Here is a 22,445-nt window from a genome sequence, read left to right as displayed (position 1 = left end):
CAAGGCTAACCGCAGGTGCGAGCCCGCGGGTGCGAGGAATATGGCGCAGAAGCGGAGTTGGGAGGTTTGGTCGGGGTCGCAGGTGCGTGGAAAATGCCGCATCTGCGATGTCCGCAGATGCGCTAGAGGAACCGTAGGCGCATAAGGAAATCGCAGAAGCGGACCATTGTCCGTAGGTGCACACATGCAGGTGCGACCACCTAATTACAGAAGCGGTCCCAGTCACCTTAAGCCATTTCTGCACCTGCAATGGAATTTCTGCAGGTGCGACTAGAGGTCCGCAGGTGCGAAATCGCTGGGCAGAAAAGGCCAAGTTCGAGGGTTTTATCCCATTTTCAATTTTGGGTCTTTGAGAGCGCGGATTGAGGCGATAATTCAAAGATTTTTCAGAGAGAACATTGGGGTAATAATTCTTAACTCATTTATGGTTATATTCCACTAATCTATAGTTATGTTCATCATTTAATTAAGGAATTTGGTTGAGAAATTTAGGGGAAAAGGTTGGAAGTTCTTCAACTAAGTTTTGAGTTTTGATTTGGATTTTAATATCGGATTTGGATAATTTTGGTACGAGTGAACTCGTGACTGAATGTGTGTTCATATTTTGTGACTTTTACCCGATTCTGATACGTGGGCCCGGGTCGACTTTTTAGGACGGATTTTGGAATTTTATTTTAAAGTCTTGATTTCATTAATTAGATTAGTATATTATAGTTATATTTATGATATGTAATTGTTTTTGGCTATATTTGGGCCATTCAGAGTCGGATAATCGAGGAAAAGGCATTCTTATGGATTGATTGAGCTTGGTTCGAGGTAAGTGGCTTGCCTAACCTTGTGTGGGGGAATCCCCTTAGGATTTGGTACTGTTATAATATATGAGCACCGTGTACGCGAGGTGACGAGTGCGTACACGCGTACACGGGCTATTGTTGAAAAACCTGATTTTTTACTGAATAATAACCTGTTTTCATCTTAATTGAGTATATTAGCATGTGTAGTTATCCTGTTAGCCTAGAATAGCATGTCTACGTGTCTTAATTGCTTGTCTGAAGTCTTTGCAGCATGCTTAGTGGATTCCTTCTTCTTTTCTTGACTTGTACTTAGTATAAACTATAGTTTTTCTTGTTGTAACCATTATCTTCATTTGTTTGAGCTGCGTGTTTATCTTTGGGACTACGGGACGGTATCCCGGGATATCCCCCTGCACATTTACTTTTGAGACTACGAGGCGGTACCTAGGGAGTTCTCCCTGCATATTTACTTTTGAGACTACGAGGCGGTACCTCAGGAGTTCTCTTTGCATATTTATTTTGGGACTACGAGACGGTATCTCGGGAAATTTCCCATTGTTTAACTTGTGTGTTGTACTATTATTTGCTATATTTCCTTTTTTTAAATTCTAGAACAGTGAAACACCCCGGACTTCAACACTATCAAGAAAGTTGATGTGTGCGTAGGCACGAGTTGCTATAGCCAGTTGAGACTAATACCGTGCGTCGAAATGAAAATCAGGCATTTTGGAAATGATTGGAGAGTTAGGGATTTTTCTTTAAAGCTTATAAGAATAGAGAAAAGAAATAATCTCAATTGAGATGGTGTTGTCGGACCAATGTTAAATTGCGGGAACGTAGAATCACCCACAAGTATGTGTGTAAGAATACACTCAGTAATTTAAAGTCCTCGGAAAGATTCTTAGCCCATTCGAGGACGAACGTTTGTTTAAGTGGAGAATGTAACGACCCGACTTGTCGTTTTAAGAATTTATGCCCCATTCAATGAATTAATATCCCGATCAATTTCGTAATACGTATTATGACTTGCATGTGCGATCGAATTTGGTTTTCGAAAGATTCGGAATTTAATTTAAAAAACAATTCTCATTTTTGAAGTTTAAATGGAAAGAGTTGACCGGAGATTTGACTTATGTGTAAATGACCTCAGATTCGAATTCTGATGATTTCAATAGCTCCGTATGGTGATTTTAGACGTAGAAGCGTGTCCGGAAAATTATTTGGAAGTACGTAGTGGAATTTGGCTTGAAATGACGAAAATAGAATTTTTGGAAAGTTTGACCGGGGAGTTGAATTTTTGATATCGTGGTTAGAATCTAGTTTTGAAAATTTGTATAGGTTTGTTATGTCATTTATGACTTGTGTGCAAAAATTTTAGGTCAATCGGACGTGATTTGATAGGTTTCGGCATTAAATGTAGAAGTTGGAATTTCTTAATTTCATTAAGCTTGAATTGGGTATGATTCGTGGTTCTATCATTGTTCGATGTAATTTGAAGATCCGACTAAGTTCGTATGATGTTTTAGGACTTGTTGGTATGATTTGATGGGTCTCGAGGGGCTTAGGTGTATTTTTGGATCATTGGTTGAGAGATTACTAAAGTTAAGAAATTTGGGAGTTTGACCATGGTCAATATCGGGTCAATACGACCTCTTTTTAGTGTTTTGAGTACGCGAGCAGGTCTGTAGCATGTTTTATGATTGAAATTCACATATGGTTTGTGTCCGGGAGGTTCCGGATGAGTTTCGGGGTGGTTTCGAATTGGGTTTTGCTAGTTTCTGGTGTGGTACTGTTCATTCGCAAATGTGTTATTTTGTCCGCAAATGCGAAAACACTGTTCATCCGCAAAATGCGAAGTCTGTGTCCGCAAATGCGAAAACACTGTTCATTTACAAAATGCGAAAACGTTGTTCATTCGCAAATGCGAAGTTTTTGTCCGCAAATGCGAAAACACTGTTCATTCGCAAATGCGAACCTGGGCAGAAACATAAGGATTGAAAATTTGTCATTTCTTCATTTTCTATTGGGATTTTTGGAGCTCGGTTCTTGGGCGATTTTGAGGATTTCTTCACGACTTCGACTGGGGTAAGTGTTCTATATCCGAAAGTGATTATATTTCATGAATATATGGTTATATTCATCGTTTAATTCGAATTTAAAAGGAAGAAATCAAGATTTTTGAAAAATCTTCCAAAAATAAAAATTCAAGATTTGGAGGACTATTTGTTGTTGGAATTTGATAAAATTGGTATGGTTGAACTCATATCGGAATGGTTGTTCGGATTTCGTAAAAATTATGTCGGGTTCCGAAAGTCGAGCCTCGTGTTGACTTTTATTGACTTTTAGGATAAATTTCTAAGTCGACGTATTATTATTCGAAATTATTTTTGATGAATTTTAATGAAATTATACAATTAATTTGGATAGATTTGAGCTGTCCGGAGGTCAATTCAAGCAAGAAGGCGATTTTAGAATATCGGCATAACTTCAAAAAGGTAAGTATTTTGCCTAACCTCGAGTGGGGGAATTACCCCTTAGGCATTGAGTCTTATGTGCCATTTGTGAAATGTGAAAAGTCGTATACGCGAGGTAACAAGTACGTACTTGTAACGACCCGACCGGTCGTTTTGAGCATTTACGTTCCTTTCAACTATTTGAAGTATTGAATAACTTCCTACGAGGTATTATGACTTGTGTGAATTGTCGGTTTTGGTTTTAAGGTATTTCGGAGTTAGCTTGGAAGAATGAATTTTCATGTTGGAAGCTTAAGTTGGAAAAGTTGACCGGATATTTACTTATGTGTAAACAACCTCGGAATTTAATTTTGATGATTCCAATAGCTCTGTATGGTGATTTTGAACTTAGGAGCATGTCCGGAAAATTATTTAGAGGTCCGTAATGGAATTAGGCTTGAAATGCCGAAAGTTGAATTTTTGGAAAGTTTGTCCGGGGGGTTGACTTTTTGATATCAAGGTCGGAATCCGATTCTAGAAATTGAAGTAGTTTTATTATGTTATTTATGACTTGTGTGCAAAATTTGAGGTCAATCGCACTTGATTCGGTAGGTTTCGGCTTCGAATGTAGAAGTTGGAAATTTAATAGACTAAAGTTTCAAGTGAGTTCGCACAAGACCCAACTTTGAACAAGAATATCTACATATATATATATATATATATATGGAGTTATGTAATGATTTACCTATCAAATGATATGGAGTTACGTGATGATCTATCAAATGAAAGATCTTCGAGTCTAGTTTATAACGCTTCAAACCGTTCGTCATTTGGACATTCCAACAAGAAGTTATGACTAAATTACCAAAGTCTGGAAAAATGCGATTCTGCGACCAATTCTGCGATCGCAGAACCATTATGCGATCGCAGAAGTAGTTATGCGACCGCAAAATGGTCGCAAACCTGTCCAGTAAAGCCCATTTCTGGGCATCGATTTTGCGGTGCATTTTGCGACCATCATACCCATTCTGCGGTCCATTATGCGACCGGAGACCTGCTTTTGGAGGGTTAATATTTTTATTTTCATAACCCGAACCCATTTTGATAAATAGGATTTGGGAAAAATTTTGGAGCAAAATCTGACATTTTTTAGAGAGAAGGGAGAGTGTTCTAGAGAGAGGAAGAAGCTCAAGTGCTTTGTTCATCAAGATCTTGTTCAAGCTTTGAAATCCAACAAGGAAATATCACAAGATCTTCACCCAAGAGGTAAGGTTCTAATCCCTAGTCTTCAATTTCGAGTTTGGGTAAAGATGGGTGATTAAGAGTATGATTCTTGGGTTTAATAGTATCATTTATACATATCAATAAGGTTTATGGAAAGATTGTTGAGTTCAAATGGGTATAGATTGGGTTGAAAATGGTAGAAATCTTCAAAGACTTTAATTGAAGATTTGAGGGTCGAGTTGATGTCGGAATTTGGTGAAATTTGTATGGTTGGACTCGTGGTTGGATGGGCGTTCATATTTTGTAATTTTTGTCGGGTTCCGAGACATGGTCCCCACGAGCAAATTTTGAGCTAAATTACGAATTTTTATGGGAAATTAGTATTTTCTTATGGAATCAATTCCAATAAATTTTATTGACTGAATCGAATGAATTGTGGATAGATTTGAGGCGTTTGGAGGACAATTCACGAGGCAAAGGCATAGCGGAGTAAAGAATTATACGGTTTGAGGTAAGTAATACTTCTAAACTTGGTTCTGAGGGTATGAATCCCCGAATTTGGTATGATATGAATTGTTGAAGGTGACACACACGACAGGTGACGAACATGTAGACGTGCACCACAAAAATTGTGTCTTGAATAAATCCTGTGAAGTTGTAAAATTAAAGAATCATGTTATTATCTGAACATATGGCACGTGTTAGAGGAATTGAGCTGAGGCTTGTGATAAATATCGTGTTTGGGCTACGTGCCGATATTTTAGGACCCATTGGGTCGTGTTTTCGTTGAATTAATTATTCAAAAATATACATTTCATACTCAATAATAATTGTCCATTGTGAGGATATTTATGAGATTGAGCTGCGCAATGCAGCAGGCCATAATGGCTTTATACATTATTATTATATGGATCGGGGCTGCCAGCCTACAGCAGGCCTTATTGGCTTTACTATTTTATGGATCGGGGCTGCCCGCCTGCAGCAGGCCTTATTGGCTTTACTATTTTATGGATCGAGGCTGCCCGCCTGCAGTAGGCCTTATAGGCTTTGTTATTATACGGATCGGAACTGCCGGCCTACAGTAGGCCATATTGGCTTTGTATTACGCTTGGGCTGAAGGAGCCCCTCCGAAGTCTGTACACACCCCTAGTGAGCGTAGATGATCATCGATATTCGGGATGGATTTCCCAGGGCATGGACTTGCCTTACTTACCGCTTATTTTATATGGACTTGCCTTACTTACTGCTTATATATATATTTGGGATGAATTTTTCCAGGGCATGGACTTGCCTTACTTATTTGTATTGTAATGAGTTTATATGGACATGGATTTTGTCAGTATCATTTATATTTAGGGATAAATTATCCCAGGGCTAGATTGGCCTTATACGGTACTGGGTGACTGACTGTCAATCGATGTGCATATATATACGGGTTGGAACACCCCTGGGCTGGATTGGCCATAAACAGTACCGAGTGACCGGATAATTTGTGACCAGTATTTACATGAGGTCTTTCTACTGAGATGTCATATTCCCCATATCATGCAATATTGATCTATTTCACTTGTACTGAGTTTAACTGTTAAACTTGAAAGCATGCCTACATTTCTGTACCATTACCTTTACTGGACTGTACCTGCGGAGCTCATCATTTCTTTCAGCCCAGAGGTTAGTCTTGTTACTTATTGAGTTAGTTGTACTCATACTACACTCTGCACCTCGTGTGCAGATCCAGGTGCTTTCGGACACGGAGATTATTAGATTTCAGAGTACTATCAGTTGGAGACTATCAAGGTAGCTGCTTGGCGTCTGCCGACCTTGTCTCTCTTTCCTTCAGTTATTGTACTGTTCTATATTTTCAGACAGTGGTTTTTATCAGTCAATCATTGTACTCATATTAGATGCTCATGTACTCAGTGACACTGGATTTTGGGAGTGTTATATTTGAAATTGTGAGATTTCTTCCGCTGAATTTAATTATTTATTTTCAAATTTAAAAGATATGGTGGATTATAGAGATTTTTGGCTTGCCTAGTATTGAGATAGGCGTCATCACGACAAGTGAGATTTTGGGTCGTGACAGTACTCAGGCTTATATGTGCAAAATTTATTGAGTTAAAGTCTTGGGCATATTGAGTAGTAAATTGGATAATTGTTGGCATATAATTAATCATCTATTTGTCATGCCTAAATCCTTGTTGTTGAATTTGTTGTTATATGATAATTTGATGTGATTGTTACTTAATTATTTATGTAATTCCATGAGTTTGTTGGTTTGATAATTCTTGGAATTTATTTTCATTATGAATTTTTCCTCTGCAAATAGTTAATTAAATAAGCTTAAGAAGAGGTGCTTATATAATTATTAAGAATTTTGATTAATGAAGGCTTTGCTTTATGCTGAGAAATTTTTATCTCTGTTGATTGTTTTTTTGGGGGTGTTATACACATTGTGTGGAGCCTTTGGCTATTTGTTATGAAATTAATTAATTTAGTTGTATCGTTGGAATTTGGTTGTGGCCATTGGAAAAATTATGATATAAATTGATTTTGTTGTATTGCCGTGAAAATATTCTGTGTAAATTATTGTGTTGTGTGAGTTATTATTTTGAGGATATAAGGGTGGCATTCCACTGTTGGTATTATGTGGCTATAAGGGTGGCATTTCACTATTGTTGTATTTGTTGGAATATTGTCTGGGCGGAGCGATAAGGGTGGCTATTGATATTGTCATGGCGGAGGGATAAGGGAGGCTATTATAGGAGTGACAAGGGTGGCTATAGGAGCGATAAGGGTGGCTATTGATATTGTCATGGCAGAGGGATAGTGGAGGCTATTATAGGAGTGATAAGGGTGGCTATAGGAGAGATAAGGGTGGCTATTGTCAAGGATGATATGTGACGATGTGGAGTTATTGTGTTGGAGATTTTTGATGTAATGTTGTGATTTTCCTTGTGTTTATTTTTATACCTTCTGCAATTTGTCTTGTTGTTAGTAAATTGATAACAATATGATTTATGTTGAAATTGGGAGCCTGTAGCTAATGCCAGGCGGATTATAAAATGAAATGTAGGCATGAGGAGCCGTGAGTAAATAATGATGATATTGGCACGTGAATTATCCGTGGAGTTGTGATATAAAATGAGGGCACGAGGTGCCGGGAAAAATATGATGGTTTATATATTGGCACGTGAATTATCCGTGAAGTTGTAATATAAAAAGTGGGCATGAGGTGCCAGGGTGATATGATGATTTAATTATGGGCATGAAGTGTCGTGGAAATATGAAAGAGGGTTGAGACCCGTATTTATGAAAAAAAATAAAAATGGGCTGAGACCCGTAGTTGTATGACTATGAAATGAGGTATCACATGGTGACTTTTATTCGAAATAATTATATTTGAAAAATATTTATTTGAGAAAAATATATTTGAAAGAGATTTATTGAAAGAATTATATTTGAAGAATATTTATTTGAGGAAAATATATTTGAAATAGATTTATTGAAAAATTATATTTGAAGAATGTCTATTTGAGGAAATTATATTTGAAAGAGATTTATTGAGAGAATTATATTTGAAGAATATTTATTTGAGGAAATTATGTTTGAAAGAGATTTATTGAAAGAATTATATTTGAAAAATATTTATTTGAGGAATTATAATTGAGAGAGATTTATTGGAATGATTATATGTGGAAGATATTTATTTGAAGGACTTGATTTAATTGGGTGTACTTGTATTTATCATTTGTTGAGGAATATTAATGCTTGATTGTTGCCCTTATTGTTACTTGTTTCCTATTATTTTGAAAACTATATTGCATAGGTTATAAGACTAGTGAGTGTCTTGACTGTACCTCGTCTCTACTTCACTGAGGTTAGTCTTGATACATACTGGGTACCGACCGCGGTGTACTCATACTACACTTCTGCATATTTTTGTGCAGAGCCAGGTATTGGAGATATCGAACTTGGGCAGAGTTAGAGTGGGATCGCAAGGATTCAAGGTAGACCTGTTTGGTCGTTGCAGTTCCTTGGGGTCTTTGCATTTTATTGTACTGTTATTTATTATTCAAACAGTATGGAGTATTCGATCCTTGAGATCATTTCATGTATTCAGTTAGAGTTCGTGACTCAGTACTACCAGTCTTGGGAGATTGTTATATTCATAACTATTTCCGCTGCTAGTTTCTATTTTCAAAAAAAAATGGCTTGCAAATATAATTTAAATCGGCTTATCTAGTCTTAGAGACTAGGTGCCATCACGACGCCTTTGGTAAGATTTTGAGTCGTGACAAGTTGATATCAGAGCTCTAGGTTCATAGGTTCTATGTCACGACCCGCAATTTCAACCTTCGGACCGTGATGGCGCCTAACATTTCACTTGCTAGGCAAGCCAACGTTAGACTAATATTATCCATTTTTAAAATAATTTTAAATTTATTAATAATAAAGAAACAAATGTGAAAGCAAAGTTTGAAATATAATGCAATAATCCATCAAAACAACGGTGTCTAAATACCATCTCAGAATTGGTGTCACAAGTGCACGAGCTTCTAGAATAAATACAAATAAAGGTCTGAATAAAATAAAACTGTCTAGAAACAAACACACAGCTAAGGTAAAGTAGACGAGGACTTCAGAACTGCGAACGCCGTGTAGTTATACCTCAAATCTCCTCTGAATAGCTGAAATCCGAGCAAGTCTACGGTACTCCGCTAGAACCAATTCCAAAATCTGCACAAGAAGTGCAGAGTGTAGTATCAGTACAACTGATCCCAAGTACTGGTAAGTGCTGAACCTAACCTCGACGAAGTAGTGACGAGGCTAAGGCGGTTCACTTACATTAACCTGTACGCAATATTGATAACAACAACAATAATAGAAATAAATCAAGTAACTCATTTATAATAATTGAAGCCAACTCAGCAGTCATAACCAATTATCATTTCAACCAATTCTGTTGCAGCGTGCAACCCGCTCTCACAATATATTCACATTCATTCTGTTGCAGCGTGCAACCCGCTCTCATAATATAATCATTTTAATCAAGTCTGTTATAGCGTGTAACCCGATCCTCCAATATGGACTTTTTAATAAGTTTGTTGCGGCGTGCAACCCGATCCTCCAATATTGACTTCTTAATAAGTCTGTTGCGGCGTGCAACCCGATCCTCTAATATTGACTTTTTAATAAGTCTGTTGCGGTGTGCAACCCGAACCTCCAATATATCCATTTCAATCAATTTTTATAGAAGAAATTTCCCCAATAAATGCAACAATTAATATAAAATTATAAGACAACAAGTATACAACAATTATGATTTAATTATGACACAAACAATGACAAATAGCAAATTATTATAGAAATCAGGGAGAAAATATGCAGTTTAATATTTAAAATGCTAAATGTCAAATAACAATTAAATCACAAAATTCAAATAGCATGTAACAATTAATGCAAGAATTCAAGAGTTAATATTGGACAAAGAATAAGAGAAATAATTATTATAATAATTAATTTATGATTAAAAATAATTTATGATTTTTCAAGTAAGCAGGCAAACAATTAATTGGATGACGTATAGACACTCGTCACCTCGCCTATACGTCGTGCACATGCAATTCACATAACAAATAATCTAAGGGTTCTATTCCCTCAAGTCAAGGTTAACCCCGATACTTACCCCGCTTTGCGAATTCCAATTAATTATTCAACCACAATTTTTCCTTTTAAATTTGCCTCCGAAATCTTCAAATCTATTCACAAATAATTCGATATATTCAATACGAATCATATGAATTAATTCCATACGAATTAACAAATTTTCCGGATAAAAATCCAAAATTCATTAAAATATTCGGCAGTGGGACCCACATCTCAAATCCCAGAAAAACTTACGAAATCCGAACACTCGTTCCGATACTAGTTTAACCATACAAAATTTGTCCAATTCCGATATCAAATGGACCTTCAAATCTTAATTTTTCGTTTTTGGAAGATTTTATAAAAATCTGATTTTTCTTCCAAAATTTCACGGATTCATGATAAAAATGAGTATGAAATCATGAAATATAATCAATATAGGATAAGGAACACTTACCCCAATATTTTTTCGTGAAAATCGCCCAAAAATCGCCTTACCCGAGCTCAAAAATGGGAAAGAATTGAAAATGGGCCGAAACCCCATTTCCAGAACTTAAGTTCTGTTTCTGGGATTTTTACCCTTCGCGAACGCGGTCAGTGCATCGCGTTTGCGAAGTACATTTTTGTGCTGCCAAAACTTTTCTTTTCGCGAACGCGAAGCCTTGCCAAATTTGGCCTTTGTGAACGCGATACACCCTACGCGAACGCGAAGCTTTAATGCTTGGTTCCTGGCCAGGCCTCGCCTTCTACGCGAACGCGAATGCTTCCACGCGTTCGCGATAAACACTTCCCTCTTCCCTTCGCGAACGCACCCCCCTCTTCATGAACGCGAAGAGTAAATTTCACCTGCCTCCAGTTTCTTCTTCGCGAACGCGAACCACCTCTCGCGAACGCGAAGAAGGATACCAGAAGCAGATTTCTGCAGTTTTTCCCAAGTCCAAAAATGGTCCGTTAACCACCCGAAATCAACTCGAGCCCTTGGGGCTCCAAACCAAACATGCAACCAAGTCCTAAAATATCATACAAACTTGCTCGCATGATCAAATCGCCAAAATAACACCTAGAACCATGAATCGGACACCAAATCAAAGGAAGTTTTCAAGAAAATATTAAAACTTATATTTTTAGAACCGGACGTCCGAATCACGTCAAATCAACTCTGAATCTCATCAAATTTGGCAGACAAGTCATAAATATTATATTGGACCTATACAAAGCTCCGAAACTAAGATACGGCCATGAGGTCAATAAATCCAACATCAATAATTTCTTAAAACTCATTAAGCTTTCAAGATTTTAATTTTTCATAAAAATTCCATATCTCGAGCTAGGGACCTCGGGATTCAATTCCGGGCATACGCCCAAGTCTCAAATTATGATACGGACCTATCAGAATTGTCAAAACACTGATCCGGGTCCGTTTGCTCAAAATGTTGACCAAAGTCAACTTAGTTGAGTTTTAAAGCTCTATTTCACATTTTAATCCATTTTTCACATAAAAACTTTTCGGAAAATTGTACGGACTGCGCACGCGAGTCGAGGAATAATAAATGGTGCTTTTCGAGGTCTTAGAACACAAAATTACTTATTAAATTTAAAGATGACATTTTAGGTCATCACATTCTCCACCTCTAAAACAAACGTTCGTCCTCGAACGGAATTAGAAAAAATACCTGAGCTGGAGAAAAGGTGTGGATATTTACTCTGCATGTCCGACTCGGACTCCTAGGTAGATGCCTTTACCGGCTGACCTCTCCATTGCACCTGAACTGAAAGATAACTCTTAGACCTCAATTGTCGGACCTACCGGGCTAGAATAGCCACCGGCTCTTCCTCGTAAGTCAAATCTTTGTCCAATTAGACTGAGCTGAAATCTAACACATGGGACGGATCACCATGATATTTTCGAAACATAGACACATGGAACACCGGATGAACCGCTGATAAACTAGGTGGTAATGCAAGCTTGTAGGCTACTTCACCCACCCTTTCAAGAATTTCAAAGGGTCTGATATACCTAGGGCTCAACTTGCCCTTCTTTCCGAACCTCATTACACCTTTCATAGGTGAAACCCGGAGCAATATTCGTTCTCCAACCATGAATGCAATATCACGAACTTTATGGTCGGCATAACTCTTTTGCCTAGACTGAGCTGTGCGATGTCGATTCTGAATAATCTTGACCTTATTCAAGGAATCCTGTACCAAATCGGTACCCAACAACCGACCCTATCCCGGTCCAAACCAACCAACTGGCGATTGGCATCGCCTTCCGTATAATGCCTCATATAGAGCCATCTGAATGCTCGACCGATAGCTATTATTATAAGCAAACTCCGCAAGTGGCAAGAAATGATCCCAAGACCTCCAAAGTCTATAACACAAGCGCGGAGCATATCTTCCAATATCTGAATAGTGCGCTCTGACTGTCCGTCTGTCTGTGGATGAAATGTTGTACTCAACTCCACCTGCGTGCCTAACAACGCTGTACAGCCCTCCAGAATATGAGGTAAACTCCGTACCTCGATCTGAAATAATAGACACAGGCACACCGTGAAGGCGGACAATCTCACGAATGTAAATTTCAGCCAACCTCTCTGAAGAATAGGTAACTGCCACTGGAATGAAATGGGCTGACTTGGTCAACCTGTCCACAATGACCCAAACTGCGTCGAATTTTCTCTGAGTCCGTGAGAGCCCAATAACAAAATCCATAGTGATATGCTCCCACTTCCACTCAGGAATTTCTAACTTCTGAAGCATACCACCAGGTCTCTGATGCTCGTACTTAACTTGTTGACAATTTAGACACCGATCTACATGTGCAACTATATCCTTTTTCATTCTCCTCCACCAATAATGTTGCCGCAAATCTTGATACATTTTGGCGGTACCTGAATGAATAGAATACCTGAAACAGTGTGCTTCTTCAAGAATTAATTCACGAAGCCCATCCACATTAGGCACACAAATACGACCCTGCATTCGCAGAATCCCATCTTCCCCCACAACAACCTGTTTGGCATCACCGTGCCACACCGTGTCCGTAAGGACAAGTAAGTGAGGATCATCATACTGCCTCTCTCTGATGCGCTCATATAAATAAGACCGAGCGACTATGCAAGCTAGAACCCGACTAGGTTCTGAAATATCTAACCTCACAAACTGATTAGCCAAAGTCTGAACATCTGCAGCTAATGGCCTCTCACCAACCGGAATATACGCAATACTGCCCATACTCACAGCCTTTCTACTCAAGGCATCGGCCACCACATTGGCCTTTCCGGGGTGATACAAAATGGTGATATTATAGTCTTTCAACAACTCCATCCATCTTCTCTGCCTCAAATTAAGATCCTTTTGTTTGAACAGATACTGGATGCTACGGTGATCAATAAATACCTCACACGAGACACCGTAGAGGTAATGCCTCCAAATCTTCAGCTCATGAACAATGGCTACCAATTCTAAGTCATGAACAGGATAATTCTTCTCGTGAACTTTCAACTGTTGCGACGCATATGCAATTACCTTGCCATCTTGCATTAATACTGCACTAAGCCTAATATGAGATGTGTTACAATATACCGTATATGATCCTGAACCTGTGGGTAATACCAACACTGGCGTTGTAGTCAAAGCGGTTTTGAGCTTCTGAAAGCTCATCTCACACTCTTCAGACCATCTGAATGGGACACCTTCTGGGTCAATCTGGTCAATGGGCTTGCTATAGATGAAAACCCTTCCACGAACCGACGATAATAACCTGCTAAACCCAGGAAACTCCGGATCTCTATAACTGAAGTAGGTCTAGGCCAATTCTGAACAGCCTCAATCTTCTTAGGATCCACCTTTATGCCTTCTGCCGATACAATATGCCCCAAAAAGGCAACTGAGTCTAACCAAAACTCACATTCTGAAAACTTGGCATATAACTGATTATTCTTCAAAGTGTGAAGCACACTTTGAAGATGCTGCTCATGCTCCTCTAGACTGATGGAGTAAATTAAGACATCATCAATGAATACAACCACAAAAGAGTCCAAATAAGGCTTGAACACCCGATTCATCAAATTCATAAATGCTGCTGGAGCATTTGTCAACCCAAATGACATCACTAGGAATTCGTAATGCCCATACCGAGTCCGAAAAGCTGTCTTAGGGAAATCAGATGCCCTAATCTTCAACTGATGGTAACCAGATCTCAAATCAATCTTCGAAAATACCTTGGCACCCTGAAACTGATCAAATAAATCATCAATTCTTGGCAGCGGATATTTGTTTTTGATAGTGTCTTTGTTCAACTGTCGATAATCTATACACATCCGCATAGAGCCATCTTTCATCTTTATAAATAATACTGGTGCACCCCATGGCGATATACTGGGTCTAATGAATCTCTGATCAAGCAAGTCTTGTAACTGCTCTTTCAATTCTGGCGGGGCCATACGGTATGGTGGAATAGAAATGGGCTGGGTGCCCGGAGCCAAATCAATATAGAAGTCAATATCTCTGTCGGGTGGCATCCCCGGCAGATCTGCAGAAAATACTTCTGAGAATTCAAGAACAACTGGTACTGAGTCCATAGAAGAGACATCCGCACTGGGATCGCGAATATAAGCCAAATAGGCTAGACACCCTTTCTCTACCATACGCCAAGCTTTCATATAAGAAATAACCCTGCTGGCAGAATGGCCAGGAGTTCCTTTCCACTCTAACCAAGGTAACCCCAGCATAGCTAGGGTCACTGTCTTAGCATGACAGTCCAATATAGCATGATAAGGAGACAGCCAATCCATACCCAAGATGACATCAAAATCCACCATATCAAGAAGTAGAAGATCCACACTAGTCTCAAGATTACCAATAGTAACCACACACAAACAATAGACATGATCTACTACAACAGAATCTCCCACCTGTATAGATACACACACAGAAGCACTCAGAGAATCACAAGGCACAACCAAATATAAAGCAAAATAGCAGGACACATAGGAATAAGTAGATCCTGGATCAAATAGGACTGAAGCATCTCTATGGAAAACTGGAATAATACCTATGATCACAGCATCAGATGACTCGGCCTTAGGCCTAGCTGGAAAAGCATAAAATTGGGGCTGGGCCCCACCACTCTAAATTGCGTCTCTGGGACTACCTCTAACTGGCTGGCCTCCACCTCTAACGGCCTGACCTCCACCTCTAATGGCCTGACCTCCACCCTCTAATGGCCTGACCTCCACCTCTAGCTGCCTGACCCCTACCTCTAGCTGGATGAGCAGGCGGTGAAGCAACCGGTGCCGGTATGATGGCACGAGAATCCTGCCGATATCTGTTACTTGCCAATCTAGGGCAATACCTCCTGATGTGACCAATGTTACCACACTCATAACACCCATCCTGATGCCATGGCTGGTGAAGCTGAAGTTGACCCAGATGGGCTGGATAATGATTGTAGTAACTCTGGAGTGGTGGTGAACTGATAGGAGCTGAATGTGCACTAAATGTTGGCTGTTCATAGTAAGACATAATAGGATCGTGACTCCCTGAAGCACCGGGAGATGCATGAAGTGCTGAATGAAACAGTCTGGGAGGATGACCCCTACCAAAATTACCCCTGCTTCCAGACGAGGCACTACTGAAACCACTGAACTAACGAGGCCTCTTATCATATCTCTTCCCTCTCTCCTGTGCAAGAACCATCTCGATCCTCCTGGCAACATTAGCAGCCGCCTGAAAGGAAATCTCACTTCCGGTTTCCTTGGCCATCAAAAATCTGATAGGGTGAGTGAGTCCCTCAATAAACCTCCTCACTCTCTATCTCCCTCCGTAGGTAATAAAAGGAGAGCATGACGGGCCAAATCTACAAAACGAGACTCATACTGAGTAACAGTCATACTGCCCTGCTGTAGACGCTCAAATTGCTTGCGAAATTCCTCTCTCAGTGTGATAGGGAGGAACTTCTCCAGAAAAAGCTGAGAGAACTGCTCCCAGGTAAGTGCAGGCGATCCGACTAGTCGGGTCAATGTATAATCTCTCCACCACCTCTTGGAGGAACCCGTCATCTAAAATACAGCAAAATCAATCCCATTGTTCTTAACTATACCCATGTTCCGCAACACCTCATGGCAGCGTTCATGATAATCCTATGGGTCCTCAGAAGGTGTACCACTGAAGTGAACTGGAAAGAACTTAGTAAACTTATCCAGTCTCAATAAGGCCTCAAAAGACATGGCGGGCCTATCATCGGTCTGTGCCGCAACAACTGGCTGAACTACCCAACTGGCGGGGCTGCTGGAGCCTGATTCAGGGAAGCCATCTGCTCTGGAGAGGGAGTAGTGGGAGTTTGTGCTCCTCCCCTAGCCTGTGAGATGGCTGGTGCCACTGGAAATGTACCATTCTGGGCCACACCCTCCATAAGACTTACCAAACGGACTAGAGCGTCCTGAAGTACTGGAGTGGCTATGAATCCTTCCGGGACCTGAACTGGTCCAACTAGTACATTCTGAACAGGGACCTCCTCCTGAAGGTCTACCTGAGGTTCTACAACAGGTGCAGCTGCTCGAACTCTGGACTGAGCTCTACCTCGGCCTCTAGCACGACCTCGGCCTCGACCTCTACCCATGGTCATAGTTGCCACCGGGGGTTCTGGTCCTTGTCCATCGGTGGAGGTATTACGCGTTCTCACCATCTGCGAGAGAATAAAAGTAAAATGGTTCAATCATCGATGATGGAATAAAATCGCATGACAGAATAATAAAGAATTGATATTGTTCCTAAACTTCATATCCTCTAAGAGAGAAAGTACAGACGTCTCTGTACCGATCCTTCAAACTCTACTAAGCTTTCTCGTGACTCGTGAGACCTATGTAACCTAGTGCTCTGATACCAATTGTCACGACCTGAAATTCCCACCTTCGGACCGTGATGGCGCCTAACATTTCACTTGCTAGGCAAGGCAACGTTAGAATAATATTATCCATTTTTAAAACAATTTTAAATTTATTAATAACAAGGAAACAAATGCGAAAGCAAAGTTTGAAATATAATGCAATAATCCATCAAAACAACGGTGTCAAAATACCATCCCAGAATTGGTGTCACAAGTGCACGAGCTTCTAGAATAAATACAAATAAAGGTCTGAATAAAATAAAGTTGTCTGGAAACAAACACACAGCTAAATTAAAGTAGACGGGGACTTCAGAACTGGGAACGCCGTGCAGTTATACATCAAGTCTCCTCTGAATAGCTGAAATCCGAGCAAGTCTACGGTACGCCGCTAGAACCAACTCCAAAATCTGCACAAGAAGTGCAGAGTGTAGTATCAGTACAACCGACCCCATGTACTAGTAAGTGCTGAGCCTAATCTCGACGAAGTAGTGACGAGGCTAAGGCGGTTCACTTACATTAACATGTACGCAATATTGATAGCAACAACAATACTAGAAATAAATCAAGTAACTTATTTATAATAATTGAAGCCAACTTAGCAGTCATAACCAATTATCATTTCAACTAATTCTGTTGCAGCGTGCAACCCGCTCTCACAATATATTCATATTCAATTCTGTTGCAGCGTGCAACCCGCTCTCACAATATATTTATTTTACTCAAGTCTGTTGCGGCGGGCAACCCGATCCTCCAATATGGAGTTTTAATAAGTCTGTTGCGGCGTGCAATCCGATCCTCCAATATTGACTTCTTAATAAGTCTGTTGCGGTATTCAACCCGATCCTCCAATATTGATTTCTTAATAAGTCTGTTGCAGCGTGTAACCCGATCCTCCAATATTGACTTTTTAATAAGTCTGTTGTGGCGTGCTACCCGATCCTCCAATATATCCATTTCAATTAATTTTTATAGAAGAAATTTTTCCAATAAATACAATAATTAATATAAAATTATAAGACAACAAGTATACAATAATTATGATTTAATTATGACACAAACAATGACAAATAGTAAATTATTATAGAAATCAGGGAGAAAATAGGCAGTTTAATATTTAATATGCTAAATGTCAAATAATAATTAAATCACATAATTCAAATAGCATGTAACAATTAATGCAGGAATTCAAGAGTTAATATTGGACAAAGAATAAGAGAGAAATAATTATTATAATAATTAATTTATGATTAAAAATAATTTATGATTTTTCAAGTAAGCAGGCAAACAATTAATTTGACGACGTATAGATACTTGTCACCTCGCCTATACGCCGTTCACATGCAATTCACATAACAAATAATTTAAGGGTTCTATTCCCTCAAGTCAAGGTTAACCCCGACACTTACCTCGCTTTGCGAATTCCAATCAATTATTAAACCACAGATTTTCCTTTTAAATTTGCCTCCGAAAGCTTCAAATCTATTTACAAACAATTCGATATATTCAATACAAATCATAAGAATTAATTCCATATGAATTTATAAATTTTCCGGATAAAAATCCGAAATTAATTAAAATATTTGGTAGTGAGACCCACATATCAAATCCCGGAAAAACTCATGAAATACGAACACCCGTTCCGATACGAGTCAACCATACAAAATTTGTCCAATTCCGATATCAAATGGACCTTCAAATCTTAACTTTTCATTTTTGGAAGATTTTATAAAAATCTGATTTTTCTTCCAAACTTTCACTAATTCATGATAAAAATGAGTATGAAATCATGAAATATAATCAATATAGGATAAGGAACATTTACCCCAATGTTTTTCCGTGAAAATCACCAAATAATCGCCTTACCCGAGCTCAAAAATGGGAAAGAATTGAAAATGGGTCGAAACCCCATTTCCAGAACTTAAGTTCTGTTTCTGGGATTGTTACACTTCACGAACGCGGTCAGTGCCTCGCGTTCGCGAAGCATATTTTTATGCTGCCAAAACTTTGCTCTTCATGAACACGAAGGCAATGTTGTGAATGTGAAGCCTTGCCAAATTTGGCCATCGCGAACGCGATACACCCTACGCGAATGCGCAGCTTTAACACTTGATGCCTGGCCAGTCATCGCCTTCTACGCGAACGCGAACGCTTCCACACGTTCGCGATGAACACTGCCCTTTTCCCTTCGCGAACGCGTCCCCCTCTTCGCGAACGCGAAGAATAAATTTCACCTGCCTCTAGTTTCTTCTTTGCGAACGCGAGCCACCTCTTGCAAACGCGAAGAAGGATACCAGAAGCAGATTTCTGCAGTTTTTCCCAAGTCCAAAAATGGTCCGTTAACCACCCGAAATCAGCCCGAGCCTTCGGGGCTCCAAACTAAACATGCAACCAAGTCCTAAAACATCATACAAACTTGCTCGCGTAATCAAATCGCCAAAATAACACTTAGAACTACGAATCGGACACCAAATCAAAGGAAGTTTTCAAGAAAACTTTAAAACATATATTTTTACACCCGGACGTCCGAATCACGTCAAATCAACTCCTATTCTCATCAAATTTGGCAGATAAGTCATAAATATTATATTGGACCTATACCGGGCTCTGGAACCAAAATATGGACCTGAGGTCAATAAATTCAACATCAGTAATTTCTTAAAACTCATTAAGCTTTCAAGCTTTTAATTTTTTATAAAAATTCCATATCTCGAGCTAGGGACCTCGGGATTCAATTTCGGGCATACCCTCAAGTCTCAAATCACGATACGGACCTACCGGAATTGTCAAAATACTGATTCGGGTCTGTTTGCTCAAAATATTGACCAAAGTCAACTTAGTTGAGTTTAAAAGCTCTATTTTACATTTTAATCCATTTTTCACATAAAAACTTTTCGAAAAATTATACGGACTATGCACGCGAGTCGAGGAATGATAAATGGTGCTTTTCAAGGTCTTAGAACACAAAATTAGTTATTAAATTTAAAGATGATATTTTGGGTCATCACATTCTACGAGTCACGAATGAGTTTAGTAGAGTCTTGCGGATCGGTACGGAGATATCTGTACTTATCTTCGAGAGGCTACGGAGCTAGTAGGAAAACTTTTCACTTCTTTCATTCCTTGTCGCGTGGCATTTATTCATCTTGAAGCTTATATCATATGTTCTTTTACATCCACTCGTGTACAAATTTGTGCACTCGGTATCAATTATGCGCCTACGGTTCGTGATACTACAGAGGGGTTATAAGGGAGCCAGGGTTGCTCAACCATTGTTACCACATGTCATCCAGATAGAAGATGTGGAAGTATTGAGAGATCATTCAGTTGTGCATATTGGGGTGCAGCAAGTTCTGACATCTGGTTGATAAGTACGATCTTAAGAAGGTTAAATTAGTTGCCTAATCGTCACAATCGTGGTAGGGTCACGAGGTGGATGTAAATCTGAAGATAGTTGGTGGCATTAAAGATTATGTAGTTCGTATGGGACTTCCATTTAGTGAAAGGTACATACTAGCAGTCAAGGCACTCGAGGAAGCAATTTTGTCTGTCACGAGGATGACATGCGCCTAATAAATGGCTTGATATGTCTTATGACTGGTGACGTACGAGCGGTGAAGGTTAGTATTATGGATCATTGGATTGTGTCCTATGGCTTCGCGCCAAGTGAGGGGAGTCCACTATCAACGATCAGATTGCGAGGTCATGTGTTATATCATTTTTGGCCTGAGATGTATTTATGTGGTATTGAAAGGTTCTTCGAAACTTGTATATGATTAAGATGTGAGATTAGTATGGGATGATGCTAGGGCTTGCGGTATTCCTGCATCCTTAATAATTCTACATTTCAGTATCAGCGGGGTCACAATATTCGGGGTGCTACAGTAAGTTCTTTTAATGCACCACCGACACAGGATTCCTATAATGGTTATTCTAGTTATCTGGAACAGACTCAGTATGAGCATCCAAACCTGCAAAGAGGTTGTTATCAGTGTGGTGATACTAGTTATATCATGAGAGATTGTCCCAGACTTGGGAAAGGCAGATTTTATCAGAATAATCCGGTTACGAGCTTTATTCTAGTTAATACTCCACATGCATAGCCAGTTAGGGGTGGACAGGCGGGTAGAGGGAGCCTAAGAGGTGGAGGCCCGACCCATTGTTATAATTGCTATGCATTGGCTGAGGCCGATACACTAGATGGTGTAGTTACAAGTATGATCCTGATCTGTTATAAAAAGATATATTCCTTAATTTGATTCGGTTCTCAATTTTGAGGCGAGTCCTCCTATTATGCTCCGCTTATGGGTGAGCTTTGTAATTCTATGACCCAATTATACGTTTATCCCCGTTGGGAGATTTGAAGATGTGAGTCAGTGTCTGTCATTTTTATTTTTTGGGCACCATTGAGGGCTATAAGTCCAAAAGTAACTTTTATTATCCATTACCGTGGGTTTGATGTGTTTCGGAATAATTAATTCCAATTTTATGAATTATATGCCCTACCGGTATGAGGGTTCATTATGTGTTGTGAAAAATTGGTTACGAAATTTATTGAAAAGAAGAAAGAAAGGAAATCAAAAATTTTAGTTGACACAATGTGCAAAATACTTGTGATTCGGAGTTGAGGACGAGATCCTCGCATTTTTATATAAGAAAAAATATTTAAATTGGGCTACGAGCCGCAGTGGAAGTTATATAACGACGAGGTCCTTGTGGTGAAATATTTATGAGTTAAATTCTCCCTTTGTGAAATTTAATTTGTACTATAGTACTAATAGGGAGTTATGCCTGATAGGCTTATGTGATAATTCTTTTATGTGTTTTTGTGCCATAATTGTGCTGTAATTATTGAGTTTTAGCCTACGAGGTGAGTGTCCAGGTGGCGTTAAATATGACTCGTTAATTCGATTAAATAATTATGAGCTATTCATGCCTCGCATGTTGCTGTCAGTCTTACGAGAAGTTGAAATGAGATTTTGGCGAATATGAGATTAATTGAGGATGCTGGAATTAATTATGAACAGCTTTTAAGACCAGAGATGTGGTGATAGGCATACATATGATGCTCTTCATGTCCTGATATCATTATGACAATGCAATGCTCGTAATGCTGAGATTGGTATTATTGATATATACCTTGTGGTGTTTTGTTGGGTTGTGGATGTGCTGTTAGGAGTTGTGTTAGTGTTACTCTGGCAGGTGGATAGGCCCATTTACAGGGGAGACTCTGCCGAAATTTATGAAAATATTGGGAGTTAGAAAATTTTGGGAGATTGATATGTGCGAAAGAAGAGAAAAGTTATGTTATGTGTTTGAGGGCGAACTCTACTTCTCATTCAAGGGCGAATAATCCTAAGCGGGGGAGAATGTAACACCCCGGAGTACTTCAACACTATCAAGAAAGTTGATGTGTACGTAGGCACGAGTATACTA

The sequence above is a fragment of the Nicotiana tabacum genome, chromosome 23 (assembly GCF_000715075.1).
Source record: "Nicotiana tabacum cultivar K326 chromosome 23, ASM71507v2, whole genome shotgun sequence".
In the NCBI taxonomy this organism is placed as follows: domain Eukaryota; kingdom Viridiplantae; phylum Streptophyta; class Magnoliopsida; order Solanales; family Solanaceae; genus Nicotiana; species Nicotiana tabacum.
This window is presented reverse-complemented; position numbering follows the sequence as displayed.